General features: G+C 43.7%; 1 protein-coding gene across 1 annotated transcript in view; it reads left to right on the plus strand.

The window, feature by feature from the left end:
• Positions 1 to 23,595, plus strand: part of Nmnat2 (nicotinamide nucleotide adenylyltransferase 2) — a 137,624-nt gene that overhangs the window by 83,339 nt on the left and 30,690 nt on the right. The gene's annotated exons all lie outside the window — the stretch shown is intronic.

Below are 23,595 nucleotides of genomic sequence, written 5' to 3' on the forward strand. Positions count from 1 at the left end.
AGTCTTTGAAAGAACACAACTTCAACACCGTCACCTCTCTCCACCTCATGAAAACATGAAGCCCAGAAGGTCCCCATCTTTCTTCCCCTTTCATCTCACCCTCAGGATTATTTATTTCTCCTTCACTAGTAATCCAGAGAGTTGCGTTCCAGAGGAAAGTCAATCTCCTGGGTCTGGTTTCTCTCAATTCTCTCTTTCCTTTTGCCCCGTTCAGCCAGGATGTTGGTGGTTATCCCAGAATCCCCCATGGCAGAGAAGAGAGAGAGGCCATGGGTGGCGACAGAATGCTTTTCCTGTCACAGTGGACTAAGTCAGAGTCAGGAGCAAGAGAGGGGGATCTCTTTTGCACCACAGATGCTCAGAGACGGGGCGGATGGTGGAAAACTTTCTCATAGGGTCTTCTTAGATTAGATCCTGCTCTCAACCCCATAGCTGTGGACACTCCCAATTGCTGTCACTTGTCAGTTGGAGGAGGAACATAGTGCTGGTTTCCCTGGTGAGGGCTCTCTGTGAATACTCAGAACAGGGGAGGCAAAAAAAAAAAAAAAAAAAGGAGAGAGAGAGAGAAAGAAGGAAGGCAGGAAAGAAAGAGAGAGGGAGGGAGGGAGGGAGGGAGGAAGGTTAAAGATGGCATGTTACCATAGCAGGTGGAAGCAGGAAACAGCCCTGGCCTGGGCACTGAAACACTGCTGAGAAGGCAAGTCTTGCCCTGAGACATTCTTGTAGAGCTTCCGGTCCTGCTCTTCATTTTCCTTCTGTTTCTAAGAGAACTGCTGTTTTTAAACTCAAGAGAAATTGGGGTAATACTTGGCTTTGCTAAACACTTGTGTGTATCATCTTATTTAAACTTTACAACCACTTGAGCATGTATGCGTTGTACTGAAATGATCTGTTTATAAATCCTTCTCCCAACTTGTGTGTAAACTTCTCCAGGGTAGGATTTTCATTGCACAAATCCTTAGATAAATTGTATAAATCCTTCCTTGCACTCAGCCTCATACACTGGCACATAGTAGGTGTTTGATACTCGTAGGATGGAAATAAGGGAAACAGATTGTTTTATGGGAATTAACTAAAGTCCAGAGCCACCAGCCAGTTTCTGGTGAGTCAGGACCTGAGCTTAGCAATCTTGACTTCTACCCTCAGTGTGGTTTCTATTGTGGCATAGTCATGGGGAATGTGTAAGTGGGGGTGTAAGATGTGCACATACCTGTGTCCCCACAAGGCAGTAACATAACAAGGAGAATGTAGGGGCTCTTAGTCCAGACCTGGTGTGATTCCTCTTTCTGCTCTTATAAGCAAGAACCTTCTTTCCCATCTGTGAATGTGCTTAGTGATATCAATAGAGCTGAAGTGATGATTAAATAAATAATAGTGACAAAAAGGTGATTTAAAAAATTCTTAGCTGGGGGCTGGGCTGGTAGCTCAGTAGTGGAGCAGTTGCTTGGCATCTGTGAAGCACTAGGTTCAATCCTCACCACTACATTAAAAAAAAAAGAAGGCTATTGTGTCCATCTACAACTAAAACTTTTTTTTAAAAAAAAATAATCCTTCTGTCTCTTCTGCTCCAGGCCCCGGCCACATAAGCATGCATCTGGGTCACAAACAGCCTCTGCTTCTGTATCCAGTTTTAGGGAGTCCAGCTAAGTTGAAAGTCTGGTCAGTAGTGTGGGCTGCTTGGTGTGTGTCTCCACAAGCCCTCAGCAGATGGAGCCCGTGGCCTCTGGCTCACTGGGAGTAGGAAGGACTTTTCCCAGGGAGAGGGGGTTGTGCAATGATTCCCTTCCACGGCCCCTCCCCTTTTGCTTCCAGAGACTCCCTGCCCTCAGAAATTCCTCCCACCGCCCTGTTGGGGGATTTCCTTTCTCAGGGAGAACAGGATGACCTCTCTCTGGTTTTCCAAAACTGGCTGGGAATAAATCTTCCAGCGCTGACCTGGCTTCCAACACAGAACCCAAATGACTTCCTCCCTTCCTGTGGGTCACTGCCTCCTCATCCCCCCTTCTCCAGCCCAAAGAAGGAGCTCTGCTCCCGCCTCTGGCCTGAACTTTTAACCTAACAGGGTCTGCAAACAGGCAAGAAGACTTCAGGCTGGAGGCCCAGAAGGCCCAGGGAGACAAAGTGAAAGCAGCTCTCAGGATCTGGGCTCAAGTTATACCCTGGGCCTCCCGCAGAGATGGGGCTGAGGCTGCCTTCGCCCAGGGCTGGGGCCTGGTTGAGGAGCTCCATTTTCAGCTGTGTCTGTGGCCCTGGGGGCTTCCGTAGCGCAGGAGCACACCTCAGCCATAAAGCAACCAGTCACCCTAAGGCCTAAGAGGAGTGGCCAGCAGATTGAAAGGCACTCAGAAGTTCTTCTGACCTGTTTCATTTGTCTATGAGTCTTCAGTGCTTAGCATAGTCTCCAGCTCACAGTTGATGCTAATAAAAAAACAACAAAATTCAGACACCAGTCAAAAATCTTTGAGTAGCCCCTTGGGCAGCAAAGAGCCTTGAGGTTAAAAGACCTGGGGTGGGAGGTTCAAGAATCCTTTTCCACCCAAGGGATGCTCTTAGACAGTCTCTGGGCCTTTGCTACTCTGTCAATAAAATGGGGAAGGAAATGGTGTCTGCACTGTAGGGCTTTTCTGCTTCCAAAGACTAGCAAGAGATGACTTGGTTGTGGATGATAAGGGTGTCAGCATACAGAAATCCATGGGCAGGCTCACAGTGGGCTGTGAATCTGGGGCTGAGCATGGCCCTGTGGCTGTCACTTTTGAGGTATGACATGAGTTTTCCAATCTGGAGGGGTTGCCCCACTTTGACACAGGTGAATGAAATTCCCATTTTAGTAGAGTCACTCTTTTGGGGAGAAACTAGGGGCTTTTGTTAAAATGTATGTGTTTTTTTTTTTTTTTAAAGTATGTGCTTGTCATGGAGCAGGTAACATTTATTAATACATGCATGTCTAGTGACAAGAAGTGCCAGATTACTGAGCAACTGAAGGAATGCGGCACAGAGATCTGGACGTGGGGCATGCCAAGGATCTGAAACGAGGGACTTTTGACTAGTATTTGGGCTTGGTGCTGCTGGGAAAAGACCTCAATTTCTATATTAGGAAAGAAGGGGAGTCAGGCAAAGAGTGATCTCTAACTGATTTCTAACTCAGGGTTTGCTAAGTATCAATAATATTTAAGGGCTCTGCTAAGGACTGGGGCTGGGGCTGGGTAAGGCAGCGAGCTGGATGAGATACAGGTCCTGCCCTTCAGAATGCAAGCTAAGTGTCCACGTCCCAGGACAGTCCATCAGGTACCCGTGCCTGACCAACTCTGAGGCCCAAGATGCCCAATGGGCCGGTGTACCCTGGAACTGGAGCTGGCACTACGGTGATCTTTGGAGGAAATCTAGGACTGTCATCTAGCTTGGCGTATGATCTCAAAGGACATGAAAGAGAAAATGGGTCAGAAAGAATGTGTGTGTGTGTGTGTGTGTGTGTGTGTGTGTGTGTCTGTCTGTGATGAAATCTGCTCCCTTTTCAAGCTTTAAGGCCTGGAGGGGAGAGGGGCCAGTCTTCTCCTCTTGGCCACGTCCCACAGAGCAGCCATTGATCTCTGGAGGAGTTGGGGCCACAGGCCCTGGGTGACACAGACATTTGGCCTGCCACCCACTCCCTCTTTATTGTTCACATGGCTCTCCATGACCTGTGCTGGAATGAATTCCACATTCCAGGGAGGAATATCCCTGGGAACTGAAGCATGTGGGGTCAGAGGGGACTCTGGGCCTGTAATGTCACCACCACTCCTTAGCAAAGCATGTCTCCATGTCTGAACACCCCTATGTGCAGATGACATCAGGATTGGGCAGAACCTGAGCCCAAAGAAAAGAAAGCCAGGCTGTCCACCCGCCATCTGGTAGGAGTGTTTGATTTCAATAGTCATTAAGAAGGAAAAAACCTCGAAGAATCAAAGGTTGCAGAGTTCAGACTTTGGTTACTCTGACTTGGGTGGTTTGCTCAGTTCACCGTTTATTCTAACATTTTAAAAGTAGTTTGGATATGATATTTTTTTTTTAACTGGATTGAATTAAACACACACACACACACACACACACACACACACACACACACACACACACACCACGGCTTGTCCTCTCTGAATTACGACATCTAAAGAAATCCAGGGCCAGTTCTGGAACATGAGTGATGTGTTTTTGAGTGTTCACTAATGTGGAAATACTTTTCCAGTGGTGAACTTTGTGCTTATTTTTTCCTGTTGTTAAGACAATATGTCTGATAGTATTTTATTTCTGTTATGTCTTCCCTGAGTGAGTTGAGAGTCAGGGATGGACAGCCACTGAAGTATGATGTTGGCCCAGTACATGTTCTTTTGTTCTTTTTTTGTGGTGCTGGGGATTGATCCCCTGGTACTCTACCACTGAGCTGCATCCCCGCCACCTTCCCTACCCGATTTTTTTTTTTTTTTTTAAATAAAAGGTCTCATTAAATTGCTGACATTGGCTTTGTACTTGCAACTCTCCTGCCTCAACCTTCCAAGTCTCTGGGATCACGGGTGTGTGTGTGCCACTGTGCCCAGTTCCCAGCCCTTTTAAAATTTTATATTGAGACAGAGTCTCACTAAGCTGCCCACTTTGGCCTCAAACTTGCAATCCTCCGGCCTCAGTCTCCCTCTCTCCCCAGTAGCTGGGATTAAAGGCGCACACTACCCCGCCCAGCATGAATAGTCTCTTTTATTTTTTAATCAGCAGCAAAACCTTTCCTGTTGAGATAGACTATTAATCTGAATAACATGAGAAAATATAGAATTGGTTGAAATATTAACATGAAACATTTAATTCAAGCTTTTTATCAGTGATTATTGTATGTATTTATCTCTTAAAATCTGCATGAGGTGATATTAGGGATTTAAATTCACAAAACTACCACAAACAATGCATCCAATTCCCCCAATAAGTTACTGTACCTGTATATAACAAATTCACTTTTAGACTGGAAATTCTGGCATAAGATCTCGAAGGACATGAAAGCGAACATGAAAGGATCTGTGTTCATAGCCTGTGTGACTGTGGTGGAATCTGGTCCCTTTTCAAGCTGTAAGGCCCTGGGGGGGGGCAACCTTCGCCTCCTGATCACATCCCACAGAGCAGCCACTGATCTCAGGGAGGTGTTGGGGCGACAGACCCTGGGTGACGCAGACATTTGGCTTGCCACCCACTCCCTCTTTTAAGTTGCCTGCGCTTTTACACACGTGTGTGCTGTAGCTGAGCACAGGGCTGCACACACCCATTAAGTATTATTGGATATCTGGTTGATAAGGAGGGGCCAGAAATGGAGAGACGTCCCATGGCGGAAGCATCTCTGCCCCCATCCTCCACACCCCGTGTCCTTCTGTGTAACCTAACCAACTTAGTGGAGCATCAGTTAGGTGCCAGGCTTTGGACCAGGTGCTGGAGAGCAAAGAAGAAAGAGTAAACCACAGTCCTACCGTGATAGGAAACTTGACCCAACCTGTCCGGTGAGCCTAGAGTTGGGGAAGGACAGAATCAGTTCCATACCTGAAGGTCAGGGAAGGTGGCATGGTGAGTTGGATTCTGAATGGTTGGCAGATGTTACCAAGATGGGGAAGAGCCTTTTAGGCAGGAGGAACACGTGTGTGAAGGCACACATTGCTGGAGGAAAAGGTACAACAACCAGCTGAAAGTCTCAGATATAAAGACTCCCTAAATATGCTGCACTAGGGAGGGTGGGCCTTGTCTTTCAGACAAGAGGCTGGGGAAGGGCTGCAGGCATGTAAGAGTGTGAATGGTACCTCTGGAAACCGGCAGAAAGGTCCCTGTGGGAAACACCGGGGACTGCTTCTGACATTCAGCAGCAACTGCTGTTGGCAGAACCTGCTTCATAAACATGTGGCCCAAAGCTGTTGCTCAGCAAAAGCCACCCTGTTCCCAGTGGTTTCACACCTAGCAGGTCCCTGGAGACAAATCCCAACTGCAGCGGGAGCCCTTGAAATCAGAGCTTTCTGCTTCAAGTCCTTGAATCCAGTCTTCTCCACGGGGACTGTACATTGGTAATAATTAGTGATTAATTAGTGTGTGCTGTTGATGCTGGATTTTAAGAGGTCTGTTTGTCAAAAAGAAACGCTTAAAAGTGAAAATATCTAAACATCTAGCCACAGTGCCAGGAATACTGATAAGTCTCTGGTAAACACGTGTTTTCTTTTTCTTACTAACCAAATTCTCAGTTATCCATGACAAGGGAAAGAAAGTTCATCTGGTCGATCCAGACACCAGAAGCTGGACTTAGCTCTCTCTCTTTTCAGTGGTGATTACTCAAGTCACAGCCCACTGCTGGTTAAGAGATATTGGATCTCAGGCAGGCCCCTTAGATTCTTTGTAGTTGTCCTGTTTTAAAGCACGGGTTCCTTAATAACCTTACAAGAAGATACTTCTTTCTTTTCTATTCCATGCTATGATTGAAAATTTCTAGATTTGTCATGGTTAAACTGAACAGAAGGCCAAGATGTGTGTGTGTTGGGGGAGGGGGGCAGAAATTAGGGACATTGTGTCCAGTAATAACCGCACCATTGAACACTGGGAGTAGGCCTCATGGGAAACGGCTCTGACTGGAGAAATATTGAATAATAAATATGAGAAAGAGAAAGTACTGGGAACTGAACTGAAGCAAATTATATTCCATGCATGTATGATTGTGTCAAAATGAACCCCACTTTCATTTATAACTAGGATGCACTAATAAAAATATTTTTAGAAGAATAATAAATCTGAATAATTAAAACAAAATGAGAAAAGAAAAAGAGATCCTAGAATCTAATAATAAAGCAATGTTGTTACCAAGCCGGGGTGTCATGGGCGTGTTCAAAATGTCCGTGCATGGTTGTAACTTAGTTCAATTGATCGTCACAGCAATCTATGAGAGGCACTATCATTAGCCCCATTTCACAGATGAAGAAACTAAGAACTAAGAAGGTGTCCAAAATCACACCACTGAAAAATAGTAGAGAGAGGATCTGAACCCAGAGATGCCCAGAGGTCCCTGGAAAATCCCATTCTGTAGGCCCAGGCCTCTAGGTCATTTGCCAAGTGTTCGTCCTTCCTGCAGCTAGAAAGAGAGGAACTCAATCGACTCACCCATATGTCCTTTCCCTCAAGAAATACATGCAGAAGTGTTTAGAAGTAAAGAGGCAAATAGTTTACTATCAAATGGCTTGAAAGGTGATAATAATATGAATACACAGACAGCAAAAATGACCAAGTAAATTCAGTAAGATATTAACAAATGATGGGGCTGGGGATGTGGCTCAAGCGGTAGCGCGCTCTCCTGGTATGCGTGCGACCCGGGTTCGATCCTCAGCACCACATACCAACAAAGATGTTGTGTCCGCCGAGAACTAAAACATAATAAATATTAAAAATTCTCTCTCTCTCTCTCTCTCTCTCTCTCTCTCTCTCTCCTCTCTCACTCTCTCTCTAAAAAAAAAAGATATTAACAAATGAGGAATCTAGGAGAGTGGGATATGAGAGTTCTTTGCACCATTTCTGCAGCTTGCTTGTTTCTGAAATTTTTTTTTTAAATAAAAGAAATGACCAAAAAAAACAAAAACAAAAACAACAACAAAAAAACTCTCTAACTAATGTACCTAGAAAAAAAAAATACCCTCTTTTTCTCTTTCATAGTATGATTTTAAATTTCTAAATTCATTGTGGTTAAATTGGGCAGAACCAGAATGTGTGTGGGGTGTATGCCTGTGTGCATGGTGTGTGTGTGTGTGTGGGGGGGGTGTGTGGTGTGATGTGTATGGTGTGTGTGTGTGTGTGTGTGTGTGTGTGTGTGTAGCGCCTGAACTGTGAGATGAATTGTACAACTCATGTTTTTACTCTCTTCTGAAATGAACCCCATTTCTTGGATCTGCATGAGAAAAGAATAGTAGTGACTAGATTTCACCACCATTAATCATCAAGGGATCTCTTGAAAATAGAAGGGAGAGGGGCTGGGGATGTGGCTGAAGCGGTAGCGCGCTCGCCTGGCATGCGTGCGGCCCGGGTTCGATCCTCAGCACCACATACCAACAAAGATGTTGTGTCCGCCGAAAACTAAAAAATAAATACTAAAAAAAACTCTCTCTCTCTCTCTCTCTTTAAAAAAAGAGTGAATATGAAAAATGTTATAATTCAATAAATTGACAGTGAGTCAATTTATTGAGAGACAGTGAATAAAAAAAGCCTCTGTCCACCCACCAGGAAACACAAAGAGGTCTCTGCTGTTGAACTTTCAGGAGAAAAAAAAAAAAAAAAACTCGGCTAGTAGATAGCCAAGAAACCAGGGCAAAGAGTTTTACCTGATTATTATGTAGCATTATTTTAAATCTAGAAAATAGAAGACTGCAGAAAATCCTTTTAGTGCCATTTGTCTGAATTATTCCTTCGCAGCTTTTTCACAAAGAACCAATGAAGTAATTAGGGCCTGTATGGAGAAGGGGTCTTCTCTGGTCTTTGGCCAATAATTCCCCCCCCAGTTGCCCAGTAGCTTGGAGGCCTGACACCTGAGGCTGAGCTTTGGCTTGAAAAGCAAAGGCAAGGGAGCAGATGGAGAAGAGAACTGGAAGGTGGGCAGCAAGGAGCCTGGTCCCGAGGGCCGCTCTTCCCTCCAGCAGGGGCGGATCTCAAAAAAGCAGCCTCACGGGTGAGCAGGAGCCTTAGGATCAATCTCTCACGACCCTCGGGGATGGTTTGGAAGCCCCTTTGACATGCAGAACATTTGTCATAATGTTATTCCACTTGGTCACTTTTTCTAATAATAGTCCCTTGTGCTAAAAAGGGGCCCAGTGGCAGATTCTGAAAGCCCAGCGCCCTCTGGGGGTCAGGGTTCCTCCACCTGTGTTAGCCCTGTTGGTTTCCACTTCACCTTGCTACCTTGACCTTGAATCTGTCAGAGGACTACATTACAGAAGTTTAGTTTAAAGATCTTGCTTGGCTTTCTTTTCCATTCTAGAAGAGGGCAACACTTCATTCCATAACACAGAATGTTTTCACGAGCTGAGCAGATGAGTTTGGTTTTGTAGACAAAAAGGACTTGAAAGAAAGCCGCAGCAAGCGCAGAAAATCTGATTGGTCATTTCAGAGTTATTTTCTTTGAAAGGCAGACAGGGAAACAGAATGACTGAAAAATAACTGATTTGGTGAACATCAGGTTATTTTAAGATACCTTTTCTGTGAAAGAATTGAGGCAGAGAAAACTTCATTGTGTCAATTAAAACTGATTCGTTTGGGAAATTTAGCTGTTAATCTCTCTCGTTCTGCTCTCGCAGGTCAGATAAACAGCCTAGTTTCAGCTTGGCCATGTGGAATCTTAGGGAGAATGGCTCCATTCTGAATTTTAGTCTGGTCTATGAGGCCCTGTGCAAGAGCCTGGTGAAAAGCAATGTCCTCGTACTCTTTTTAACAGTACTATTAACCTGTTGGACTAGATAATTATTTATTATGGGATTGTCTTGTGCATTATAGGATATCTAATAGCACCTGTGACCTCTGCCCACTAGATGCCATTTATTCTTCCACCCCCATCTTGACAACTAAAATGTCTCCAGACGTTGCCAAATGTGCCCGGGCGGGGGCCAAAATCAGCCTTGGTTAAGGATGATGGATCTAGAACCTCTTTATCAATAGGGGTCTTTTTGGTCTTCTTGAAGAACCTCTGGAGACAGGAGAGGGACCAGTGCAGACTGAATGGCACTGGATTTAAACCCAGGCTAATGCAGGGCAGAGGAGGAGTGGATTTGCTATCTGAGGCATTCTGGAAGAAGGGTTTGAAGGTTGCTAGTTCTCACTGGAACGTAAGAGATTCTGCACTGGTCGTTCATGCAGGGAGTTTTTAAAGTAGTCCTAGGATCGGGTGGTACAGGAAGCTAACCTAGAGATATGAAGGTTTTCCAGGCCTTGGTCTTTGAACAATTGTGGATGTGGCATCCTAAGAATGTTTGGGAGAGTCTATCTGAGTCGCACCCAGACCAACTCTCCAAATTCACTGATGCTGGCAATCTTTCTCTTTCCTCTCTAATTAAAACTGCCCTCTCTGAAAAAGGTCACAGAATTCATCTTTTACATTCCAAGAATAGAGCTTTGGACTGCCTGGGGCAAATTTCCATGATTCTTCAGGTGTCCACCCTGTATTTTTAGAATAGTTCCAAGAGGGTTCACCTGAGAGAAAATACTTGCAATGCTTTAAATTAGAGTGGAAAAAATAAAGTCTAATCTTCTAGGGGGCACTGCAACTGTAGCTGAAGAATGAAGCGAAACAGAGTCAGAGAGAGAGAGAGAGAGAGAGAGAGAGAGAGAGAGAGAGAGAGAGAGAAAGTGTGCTAACCCACTTAATACTTTTGTCATGAGAATATGGGGCTATCCTCCTTATGGATTTTGTTTGGGTTTCCCTAGTTCCTGGGGTCTCCTTTTGACTTTTGTGATGGGGGGTCAGTACTGCACTTGTTTCATAAACTAAGGCAATAACACCAGGTTGATGAATGCAATGCAGAATTCTAGGAGTGAAATTCACCCAGGTCACGTACAATCATAACAAAATAATCTGCATAATTAATGAACTGTGACAAAATTCAGTTCTATTAAAATGCAGTCATATGTCATTCAACAGGGACACATTCTAAGAAATAGTCCTTAGGCAATTTCATGGTTGTGCAAACATTATAGAGTAGACATAAGTGAAGTCAGTTACAACATCAATAGGCCACCTGATTTTACGGGACCACCACTGTGGATGTGGTCCGTTGTGGACTAGATGTCACGTGGTGTATGACTGTTCCCTCCACTCAATGTAGACATTCTTGACTTTTAAAAATAATATCTTGTTATCAAACACTTGAAGATGCTCACGAACATCTCTCAGAGGTCAAGGGTGGGAGATCTGGAGATTGGATCTCTCACGCCTCTGTTATTTCTTCCTGGACTCTTGTAATGGGCTCCTAATTGGTCTCCCTGGCTCCACCCATATTTCCCACCCAACCGCCAAATAATGTTTTATCAATGTGAGATTGGATCATTATTCTGCGTAAGCCTCCCCTTCCTGTCTTCTCCTGCTGATCTACCTTTGGCACCCACAGTTGTCCTAATACCACAGCCACATGGCCTGGCTCTCCTGCCTGAGAGAACCATTTTCTCCCAGGCCCTGCCACTCTCCCCATTTTGACTGAGGGGTGTGTCGGAGAAGCCAACCCACACCACCCAATCTTCCCTGCTCCCAGTTTTATTTTCTTCACTACTAGTATTGTCACCATCCAAAGTTACCTGATATTCATAGTTTTATTTAAATGTCACCATCCTACAGGTATTGAACTAAAACTTAATTTTTTTTGGGGGGGGGGGTGCTGGGGATCAAACCCAGGGCCTCATGTAGGCTAGGTAGGTGCTCTACCACTGAGATATATCCCAGCCCACCACCCTTTTTATTTTATTTCGAGACAGGTTCTTGCTAAGTTGCCCAGGCTGGCCTCAAACCTATGATTCTCCTGTGTTGGCCTCCTGAGTAGCTGGAATTACAGGGGTATACCACTATACTAGCTGTAACTTGATTTTTACCCCCTCATCTAACAGTATGTTTTGGAGATCTTCCCATGCCAAACCAGTTAGGACTACCCCATTCTTTTTCATGGTATGGGCCACAATTTTGTTTAACTGCTTCCTTATTTAGTTCTGATTTTTTACTATTACAAATAATGCTGAAGTGAAACATCCTCTTGGATTCATCTCTGTGCACATGCTCAAGTGTTTTCTGAAGTATGGATTCCTGGAACTAGAATCGCCAGGTCAAAGGTTGTGCCCATTTGTCATTTTGATGGATGCTGGCTGCCATATTGTTCTCCTAAAAGGCTTTATCCATTTATCCTCCCACTAACTATGTGCTAGTATGTACACTTCCCCCTCATCCTCACTAATTAAAGTCATGTCTAAAAGAGTTTTTACTTAATTGACACATACGGTGTCTTATTTCCCGCCACAATCCTGAGGGTGATTTTTATACTGTTTTGTGCTGATGTCTCCCAGAGTCTTGCCTCTGGGTCAACTGGGAGAGAAGTAGCAAAACTCTCTGTGAGCTCCAAGAGTTTCACAAGACAAATGAAACCTTTCAAAGCAACCTCATCCATCGCAGCCGAAGCCTCCTGTGTCCCACCGCCAGCAGAGTTCAATCAATAACCTGGTGAGCAGTGGGCCAGCCGACATTTCCTGCTCCAGCTCTCTCTGCCATCCATCATCTGAACACACCCACAACTCTGAAGTGAGCCGATCTGCCCACGAGCAAGCAGCAGAGCGCCAAGCCTGACGGTGGCTTCTCTGGCATTACTCAGAACCCTTTGTCTGGTTTCCCTTAAAGAGGAGCGAGGATCAGGGTCTGGTAATAGTCAGGCCTTCTGTCTCTGCAGATGGCTTCCCAGGCCCAGAGGGGAACATCTGCTCTCTCTAAGGGAGGGCAGGACAATAGAAGCAAGGAGCAACCAAGAAAAACATCTTCTTGGGGCCGTTAAGGAGCTTTGCTTAGATGTAATGTTCTCGCTTTGGCAAGCTGCATATTTTCATAAGGATTTTTGAGTTTTCCTGGTCCTCCTCTGCCTTCTTCCCTGGAGGAGTTGTTGGACTTCCACGGAAATAAAAATATGGCCAACATTTTCTCAGTGCTGATCTTTTGTTAAGTTCTTTGCATGTAAGGACCCTATGAGCTGGATATTATCACTCCAGGATAGAGGTGAGTGGGCTCAGTAACTAGTGGGTAACCCAAGGTCACCCAGCCAGTAATACCTGGGCAGGATTTGAACAGAGGCCTATTAGCTTATGCTCCATTGTTTTCTAGGTGGGGGCTGGGTCCTAACTTAATTGCAAGAGTTTATTTGGGGGTGTTCAGAGGTTATTGTAAATTTTTTTAATTTTTGTGGGTTTTTTTTAGAGTAAAGTCCAAAATAACTGGACTTTATATGTAGACTGGGTCTCCCTATGCTGTCCAGGCTGCTGTTAAACACTCTGGGCTCAAGAGACTCTGCCACCTCAACTTCTCCAGTGCTAGGACTACAGGCCTTCACCATCATGTCCAGCTGGAATTATTTTTATTTATTTTTTCAAATTTTTTATTGGTGCATTAGAGTTGTACATATTAATGGGATTTTTGTTCTGTTTTCATACATGCACACAATAAATTTGGTCAGTATGGAATTATTTTTAAATGGTGTCCTTTCTGTGTCTCCAAAACAGTCCTACACGTGGTACATTTTTCTGTGAGTGGACTCCCTTGCTTCACTTTGGTGGTAGCTGATACATACCTGTTCTTTGGTTCTGTGCCTAAATGTTTCACCAGTTCATTGGGCAGCCTTGTCAAGGTGGGGAAAGGGCTTCCAACTGACTATATTAGCTTCTGGTTGCTGCTGTAATAAATGATCAAAAACGTATTGGCTTAAAGCAACACAGATTTATTATCTTGTAGTTTTGGAAGTCTTAAAACCAAGGTGTGAAATATACAATAAAAATTTAAAATGGTAAAAACAACAACAACAAAAAAATCAATCTGTGTTCTCTCTGGAAGATCTAGGGGAAAATACATTTCCTCATCTTTTGCAGCCTCCAGAGGCCATCTGCATACCTTATATCATGGCTCCTTCTTCCTGCTTCCAAGTCAGCAGAGTAGCAGCTTTAGATCTCGATATCTCTCTCTCTCTCTTTCTCTTTCTCTCTCTCTCTCTCTCTCTCTCTCTCTCTCTCTCTCTCTCTCTCTTTCTGTTGTCACATCTCCGTCTCTGACTCTGACCCTCCTGCACCCCTTTTATAATGATGCTGGGCCCATCCAGATACAATACAGGATAATTTCCTCATTTCAAGATCTTTAAATTGCATGTGCAAAGTCCTTTTTGCCATGTAAAGATAACATTCACAGGTTCCAGGTGACTGTCCTTGGAGGGCTGTTATTTGGCCCCATAACCATGGTCAGGGACTAAAGTCTCCTGGGACCTGGAGCTTTTTGTGTTAAAACCAAGAAAGTCTCCACCAAACTTGGACAGTTGGTTATCCTAGAAAGAAGCTTCTGGTTGTGGAAAAAATATTTCTTCTTGGGAAAGTAGAAAGAGAAGATGAATACCAATAACAGAGCTGTAAAAGATCTACTGTTTTCCCAACAGCATTTCTTAGGGCAAAAGCAACGTTTTTGTCTGTTTTGTTATGTCCAGGGCCTCTCACATGATGGACAAGGCTCTACCATGGAGCCACATTCCCAGCTCTTTTTATTTTACTCTGAGCAGGGTCTCACTCAGTTGCCCAAGCTAGCCTCTAACTTGCAATCCTCCTACCTCAGCCTCAAAAAGGTTATTAAGGTGTGGAAAAATAGATTTGTGGTTTAAAATAGAGCCCAATTCCACGCAGGTGACAGAGCTGTCACCCTATCGTGAAGCCATGGTGGGCTTCCTGCCTTATGGGTCCTCTTCCTGCCTTTAGTCCTTCCCCCTCACCTTCCATCCTATCCCCCGCCCCAGTCCACCCACCCACCCTGTTAAATTTAGACTTCTTACAGTCTGTGGGTTTCTAAAATAATTCTCTCCTGTGTTTTTGAGTCTCACTGAAGGGAGAGCTTCATTCTGTGTCATATTTTTGTGTGTATATTTAGTTTGTGTCATATTTTTACCCATATATTTAGCTTTCCACTTCTGAAGAAATAAATATGTATATATAAAAAAAATCTTTTTCAACAATGGGTGAACTCCAAGAAGCCAGAAGGTTTTAGGAGACTGGGTCGGGGATGGGAATCTGGATGGTTTTTGCAGTGGAAAGGATTTAATAGGGCCAAACTTCTGAGGTGGCTCTTCGGGGCTGGTTCATTCCACAGGGCCTGTCAGAAGTGACAGGTGTGGAGTGAGGTCATAAATCACTCCTCCTCCCTGAAGACAAAGGGACTTGAATTCTCTCTGGCTAAAGGTAGTGGAACAAATGGGATCACCAGTAATGAGGGAGCAGCGTGGCCTCCGGTGACTTTCTGACATCTGGCACAGGACTAGGGGCAGTGGCTGTAAGAACCAGAGGAAGGGCTAGAGATGGGGAACTAGAGAAGGTCAGGATTCCAGGGGTTCTGGGAAGCATTTGTACTTTCTCTGGTGAGTTCAGACAGCCAGAGGCGCCTGTAGTGGGGCCCGGGGAGCTGGAGGGAGGCAGAGATATTCAGAGTCTCTGGATCTCCAGGGCATCTTCTTGGCAGGCTGCTGTGTGCCTGGGTGTCTGCTTAGATGCATCCCAACCCCTGAGTCTCCACTGGCCACAGAGACTGGGCAGATGGACACACCACATCTGGGTACCCCATCATCCCCTTCGAAAAGCTAACTTTCATCAGTTGCCTTCCTGAGTCAGAGAAACAGGACCCCCAAAAGAGGGCTCTCACGCTCAAGAAAAAAAACTGTGGCCTTGTAACCTCAAGGGACTTTGTATGTCATTGCTTCTTCTAGAGTCAGGGGTAATGGGTCCAAGGGAGAGAGAAGGCATCGTGCTGGTGTCCTGTCCTCCCGGTCCTCTGAGGTCTGATGACAAGCATCTGCAGATGGCCAGCCATGCAAGGGGGAGCAAAGCTGATGGCTTTTCCTGGAGGGGGCACATCCATTCCTGGCCTGTGCTGATTGGGGATGTCAGCCCACCCAGCTAATCCTGTCCAGGGGATGCCAGGGAAGTGCCCATGGCCCCACCTATGGGTCAAATACCAGAGGTAATACCTACCCTTTCATACTTATTTCAGACTCAAGTATAATTTTCACTTATGACATGATTGGTACACCTTCCTCTCTCGGCTGTTGGTTGTCAGTTCCCAGTTTAAGGTCACCTATGTCAGGGAGGTGTCCTAGGCCACCCCATCCCACCGGGATAGCTCCCTCCTGGAGTCCTAGATCACTGAATATCCCTGCTGTTCATTTGGGCATCTATTATCTATACTGTGTCCACTCATCAAACATCCAAACTCCTTACCGATGAGGACTGTGTCTTGTTTGAATTTCTGAGTCCCTCCCAGCAATTGGCCCAGAGCCTTACACATAATAAACACTCATCACATATTGTTAGGGGATGTTCAAGGTTCAGCTTGGTGGCCTGGGGTGGGTGGGGAGCTCAGTCTCCTCTACATTTTTTTTTTTCCTTTTAATCCTTAAACAGAGATAACTCTCCTGGAGGGACTCAGCTTGATTTCTTCCTTTATTATCCAGTGTTTGATCTTTCTACAATTTAGAATGTTTACAAATCCACACAGCCTTTGTGAAATTCCCAAACAAGGAAAATACAGCCAGCTCCAGCTGTGAAGACGGCTGAGAAGGGGTCATTTCTAATTTATAATAATTTATAATAATTTAACCGAATAATTTATAATAATTTATAATAATTTAACCGAAGGGTAAAAATTGAGTTAGTATTGATGCCCTGACCACAGTGTTTCCTCCATTAACTCCCTGGAAGGGGAGAGGAGATTACGCACCTCAGCCAGGAACCAAGGTATGTGTCTCATGAATTTTTATTAACAGAAAAATCCTGTGTCATGTCTGTCTCAGTGGGTCAGTCCAGCACTGGCTACCAGGAAGGGAGATTTACCTGGGTCCAGGTGGCCAGGGATAAGCTGTGAGACACAGTAGACCCTCAGGGTCCTGAGGGCAGGATGCAGAAATGGTGCTGCTGGCTGTGGGCATGGACCAGGTAAACCAAAGAGCAGGTCAGACCTGAGTGTAAAAATGTTGGAGCAATTTGGCTCCTTCCCTGGGACAGAACCGGTGGACAAAAATAGACTACATTTTTGGAGGCCTGGCATGAAATTAAATTCCAGGGCCCAAGCTACAGCTCTGCCAATGGGCTGGCTTCCTGCCAGTGTCCAGAAAGTCTTTGTCACGCAAGGTGGAGGTGGTGGCCCAGTGGGAGAGGAAGGAAAGCCTTTTTTACCCCCCTCAACCTTGCAGGGGTCTGCTCTATCTTTAGTCATATATATATATATATATATATATATATATATATATATATATATAGTAGTTGGACACAATACCTTTATCTTATTTATCTTTAATGTGGTGCTGAGGATCAAACCCAGGGCTGCATACGTGCAAGGCGAGCGCTCTACCGGTGAGCCACATCCCCAGCCCCTATCTTTAGTCTTCGCTGTTCAAAACATAGTCCTGTAGTCCAGCAGCATTAGCTCTTTTGCAGGCGAGAAGGAGTATGTCAGAAATGCTGATTCTCAAGCAAGTGAGGCAAGGGGATGCCCCTCAAGTGCAAAATTTAAAGGAGCACCCAAATGCTCAATAATTGAGATATACACTATTTTAAGATATCAAAATTAATGCAAAAAAAATCATGATGAACAAAATACCAACATTTTAACCAAAGGCACGCTCTGACCCAGCACTGGAATAATCTCACCCTGCTCCCCTCACCCTGTTCCTCTCAGCTTTGATCTCAGGCTCCACCCCAGACTACAGAATAGGAATCTACTTTCTAACAAGATTCCCCCCCGCAGGATTCCCATGCACATCAAAGTGTGAGAAGCACCGCTTTAGAGGACACCCTGCCATGCCTTAACAACCCCAAAGCTTGGCATTCAGAGGGCAGCAAAAATGGAAAGGGAGGGGCAGAGAGAAAGTTCCGGAAGCCCCCAACTGGAACCAGCTTGCTTGCCACCTTAAAACTGCGATGTGTGAATTAAAAAATCTTTTTTAAAAAATAATTATCAACTCATGGGGGAGTTGCAAGGATAATACAGAGAGATTCCAGCTGCCCTTCACCAGTTTTCAACAGTGGTTATCATCTTAGTCCATTTGGACTGCTGTAGTGAAGTGACTTAGATGGGGTAACGTATAAAAAAACATGAATTCATTGTTCACAGTCTGGAGGCTGGAAAGTCGAAAATCAAGGTGCTGGTAGATTCCATGTCTTGTGAGATTCTGCTCCTCATAGACCTTCTGTGTGTCCTCACATGTTGGGAGAACAACAGCGGGGCACAGGAGCTTCCTTGGGACTCTTTCATACTCTTAAAATCTTTCTGGGATGTTGATAGGAATGCATGAAATTTATATAGCATTCTGGGAGGAATTAACCTCTTTACTGTGTTGAGTCCTCTAATCTATGAAAGCTATTTACTTAGATCTTTTTTTTTTATTTCTTTTATCAGCTTTTTGTAATATTTAACATACAAGCCCTGTATCTTTTTTTTTTTAATTTTATACCTAAGCATTTCATTTTTTCTGAATGACAAGTTGCCTTGTATTTTTAGTTCAGTTTCCACGTGTCTGTTGTTAGCATATAGAAATAGAATTCATTTTCTTATTCGGATCTCGTATCTTATGACCTTGCTGAACTCAGCCCACGTCTTAGTTCTAGAAGTTTCCTTGTGGATTTCTAAGTAAAAACCATCATGTCATCTACAAATACAGATAGATAGTTTTCGAAATTTCCCTTTTTTGATTCTTCTGTCCTTCATTTCTTTTTCTGACTTTACTGTGCTTGCTAGAAAGCTGGTCCAGTGTCAAATAAAAGTGGTAAAAGCAGAGGTCCCTGACTTGCTCTTGATCTGAAAGGGACGCCGTCGCTCTGTCTTTCACGCTTGACGTTAGTTGTAGGTTTTTATAGGAATTTCTTTATCAAGTAAAGGAATTTCCTTTTTATTCCTACTTTACTGACAATTTTTGTCATAAATGAAGGTTGAATTTGTCAACTGCTTTTTCTGCATCAGCTAATAGGATCATGTGATTTTTCTCCTGTTGATATGGAGGCTTACACTGAATGATCCCTCAGAGATCATTCAGTGCATTCCTGGAGTCCAGGCCTCTTGGTCATGGCATAAAATTATTTCTTTTTATATATGTAGCTGGATTCTATTTGCTAATATTCTGTTAAGGATTTTTTATGTGCATATAGTCATAAGTGATGTTGATCTGTAGCTTTCTTTCCTTCCTTCTTTCTTCATCTTTGCCTGGTTTGGGTATCGGGATAATACACAAAATGAATTGGAAAGTGTCTCTTTTCTATTGTAGAGTTGGTAATTCATTAAATGTTTGATGGGAACCTCTAGTAAAACCATCTGGGCATCGTGCACATTTATATTCATAAATATAATTTATGAATTATATAATTTATAAATTTGAGTTGATCCTCATTACAATCTTGCGAAGAAGGCATTTTAAAAATATGGAACTTAAAGCTCAGAGAAATTAAGTGCCTAGCCCAAGGTCTAAAAGTCTTCTTATCCCAAGTTCAGTGTCATTTCCAGTATTCCACAGTTCTGGGTTTGTCTAGGCAGACTGTTCAGGCATTTGAAATCTCTTTGGGAAACAAGGAAAGAGAATCATTGGATGTGTTCCCTGTCACTTTTGTTTAGCTGGGTGCCAGTTCTTTCTTGCTTGACATGCCTTTCAAGGTAGAGAACAACAAGACAACTAGCAAACTGCAGAGTTTAAACCTAGGAATCTCAGTAAGATCTTATAAAGGCACAGTCTGAAAGATGGATGCTCCTTGCATGGCTGTGATATGTCCCGCTGAAAAGCCCAGGGGCAAAGCAAGAAAAAATATCTGGATAGAGGAGTAAATCCTGCTTTCTGTGTCCCTAAGCATTTTCTGGAAAGTTACCATGGATCATCTCCCTTATCTACCCTCATCACCCACATCAAAATTTCCATCTTAGAATGATTATCTCTCTGTGTGTGTTACAGATCTGGAATTGAACCTTGGTCTGCTAGGCAAGTGCTCTGCTACAGAGCTTCACGCCCCGTGCTTTTTTTTATTTTTGAGATGGGATATCACCAAGTTGTCCCGGCTGGCCTCCATCTTGTGATCCTCATGGCTCAGCCTCCCAAATCACTGGGAGCACCAACATGTTCCACCACGCTCTGCATTTTTATCTCTTTTAAAATAGGTCTTTGACACCCTAGACATTTTTCACCACTTTCACTATGCCTTCTGTGAATTTTTTTTCCAACTCAGAGCATGTCACATCCCTGTTTGACAGCCTTCAGTGATTCCCTGTTGTCCTTAGAGGCCAACTATATGGTTGGTATCTATGTATGTTTATGGTTCTCAAACTTTCCAGAACAGGAGAATCACCTGGGAAAAACTACTTAAAAACGCAAAATGTTAAGTCCTAACCTCAGACTCTGGTTCAGTTAACTTTGGACTTGGGACCTCAAATCTGCATTTCAGTGTCCAACTTCCAGGTGATTCCCATGCAAATAGTGTACAAAATACATATGATGCAATAGTTACCCTGGGTAAAGTTCACACCCCTTGACCTGCTTTCTGGGTCCACAGCAATCCGACTTTCTCAGCCCACAGCACCCTTCCCTTGCTCCCTGCTCCCACTCCCAGAAGACCAGCCACAGCCCAACCATCATGCTGAGACTAAACCTGTTGGGGAGCCCGCTTTGCACTGTACAATTTCTGCACGTCAGCTGGAACTCCTCACTCTGCTTAGAAGACTCACCTTCACTCTACTGAAGCCCTATCTTTCTTCAAGGCCAAATTAAAAGTCTACTTTTTCCAGGAAGTCATTCTCGGCTCCCCAGGGGGAAATTCCTTTTCTCCTTCCTCTTAGCATCTTAACGATGGCACATAGTAGTTCAAACTATAGCTTTGCCACCCACTCATAGGTCACCGCCAGCTTTTTATTTAAATTTATGATTATTAGACTAAGAATACACTGGAGAATAACAACGCCTAGTACAGTAATGAGGGTCTTGTAATATGTTCCAGTTAAATATACATATGTATGTTTTGTGTCATGATTTCAATGCATCCCAGACTGTAGGTCGTAGTAAAACAAGAACATTGAAGGCCACTGCTGTAGCACTCATCCAATTCAGTCTCGTTAGAACCATCAGGATGACCTTCTGTTTTCCCGTTATGTGAACCTTTGAAGAATAATAAATAAAGTTCTCCTCACCCTCACATTCCTGTAGCATCTGTCAGGGGGGTTTTGTGCTCAATAAACATTTACTAAACTGCATTGAACTGCATGATCACAGTAACTCTTCTGGGTTTAACTCTTCGGGTTATAGGGTTGGGGGTGATTCCTTTCAGAAACTGTCTCTTTTCAAGGCAGGGAAGGTTGGAGCATTGCCTGGAGAGGGGGTTCTTTGTCTTGTCCAGGAAAAAGACAGCTTCTGAGGCAATTCATTGGTACAGTGGATTGCCCTGAGAATTCTGAAGCAAGGTCTGAGGAATGGAGTGGGCGGTTCTCTGGACAAAGAGAGATGACTCAGCAGAAGGACACCCTAAAGAAGCAAGAAAAGGGACAGGCAGATCCATAAGTGTTCTGGGTGTGAACATTTAATGAGCATCCACTGCTCAATAAATAAGTCACTCTGCTGAGTGCTTAAGAACCAAAGGAGTCTTTAGCCTGGGTGACAAACTGGACCATGCTTGGACTACAGTTGTGTTTTCTTAAACCTTCCCAGTGCTTCCAAAGGCAGTGTCACTGTTTGACCTACATGAAGCTACATGCAAATCATTTCATGCTCAGCTTGCTTCTCACTCCTGTGTTAATTGCACATCTCTTTGAGCCTGAGTTGGGAACCTCTTTCCTACTGCAAAGAAGAGCCCTGTCTTTGAGGAACTCAAGAGAAGAGAAGTTGGGACAACATCTTTCAGAGACAATTTCCAGGCCCCTGGGACTGAGTGCATAGGAAGTAGTAGGGCAAAGTCCAGAAGAAGGGACATAGGACCGAGAAGGCAGACTGGAGTGGAGTTGAGCAGGGCTTCTAGTGAAGTGCTTGGGTGAGGAAACAGTAAGGAGAGGGCACTTTTTGGAGGGAAGGGCGAGTAAGGAAGTCCTGGCTGATTGCAAAAGAGGACCTGTGACAGCCAAGGGCCAGATGTACATGATCATGAGGAAGACTGGGATGTGAAGAGCCAAGAGAGGGGAAGATGGGCTGTGGAATTCATTCAAATATCAGAAGAGTTTAATTACAAGGCCTTGAACTTGGCCTCAGCATAAGACTTGGAAACAAGTGAAATAATATTGCTCTTTTAAAAAGCAAATGTGACACAACTATTAGAATAGCTAAAACCCATAAAACCAACAACATGAAATGTTGATGAAGACATGGAGCCACAGGAACTCTCATTCACTGCTGGTGGGATTGCAAAATGGTACAGCCACTTTAAGACAATTTGCCAGTTTCTTATAAAACTAAACATACCCTTAACCATATGATCCGGGGCCATATTCTAGATGTTTACCCAACTGAATTGAAAACTTATGTCTACACAAACACCTGCACGTGAATGTTGTACCAGCTTTATTTATAATCATCCCAAACTGGAAGCAACTAAGATGTCTTTTTGGCAGATTGATGGGTGAACAAATAGAGGTATATCTAGATAAGGAAATACTATTTAGTGATAAAAAGAAATGATCTGTTAAGTCCTATAAAGATATGGAATAAATTAAAATACATATTGCTTAATGAAAAATAAAAAATCTAAAAGGCTTTGTATGATTCCAACTATATAGCATTTTAGAAAAGGAAAATCTCTAGAAAGGTTAAAAAAAAATCTGTGGTTTCCAGAGGAAGTGAGAAGGAGGGACAAATAGATGGAGCACAGCAGCTTTTCATTTATTTAATGAATACCCTATATGATGCTATAATGGTGGTACATACAGAGCTCTATAACACAGAGTGAATCAGTGTGAATCATGAACAATAGTTAACAATATGTTAGTATTGATTTGTCAGGTGTAGAAATACTCTATCCTAGTACAAGATGATCAATATAATGAGGGACACTGTTAGGTGAGAGGTAAAAGGAGGGCTGAGTATATGGAATTCTATATACAATCTGCTCAATTATTTTGTAAATCTAAAACTGTGCTCAAAATAGTCTCTCTCTCTCTCTCTCTCTCTCTCTCTCTCTCTCTTTTATTATTATTTTTTTAATCAAAGAGATTTCACATTGAAAGAGTAAAAAGAAGCAAATGTGGTGGGAGTTATTTTTAGGTGTTAAGAGAACCAGTAAGGCAATCCTGGAGAACGCTTGTCAAATGCTCAGCCAGCCTCAGCTTTCACATCCACATTCCTTCACTGTAAGATCCCCATCCTTTCTCTGAGATGCAAGCTCAGGCCCTGTTGGGATTTGTATAAGGAGCCCCCTAGGAAGCAAAATATGGCTAGACTTTCAGCTCCTTCCTAGTTTGCTGAGCTTTGTCATGAAAATACAATTGAGCTTGTCTGATAAATTTGGATAAGCAATATCACATTCCTTCCAAAGGAAAAAAGACTTTTCTCTGGCCAATTTTTTTTTTTTTCTCAGCCAAGGGTAATGACGGTGGACTTGCAATTCTCCATAATTATGTGAAAGGCCCTTTACCTTGTTTTGGTGGTTTTTCTCTTCTTAGTAACTAGATGAAGCAATCAGCACATCTTTCATATCACAAGGAGCCCTTTCCCCCCTTTCTTTTTAAACTACTGCTTCTCATCAGAATTTCTGCAAGTGACAATAGAGGTAAATTCCAACCGGTTTCTCTAATGGCTCTTAATGAGGTGTTTGTTTTAAAGCCCTCCTTGGGCTCCTCTGACAGAGAACCTTTAAAACTGGATTAAT

This window comes from Urocitellus parryii, chromosome 9 (genome assembly GCF_045843805.1).
Source record: "Urocitellus parryii isolate mUroPar1 chromosome 9, mUroPar1.hap1, whole genome shotgun sequence".
Taxonomy (NCBI): domain Eukaryota; kingdom Metazoa; phylum Chordata; class Mammalia; order Rodentia; family Sciuridae; genus Urocitellus; species Urocitellus parryii.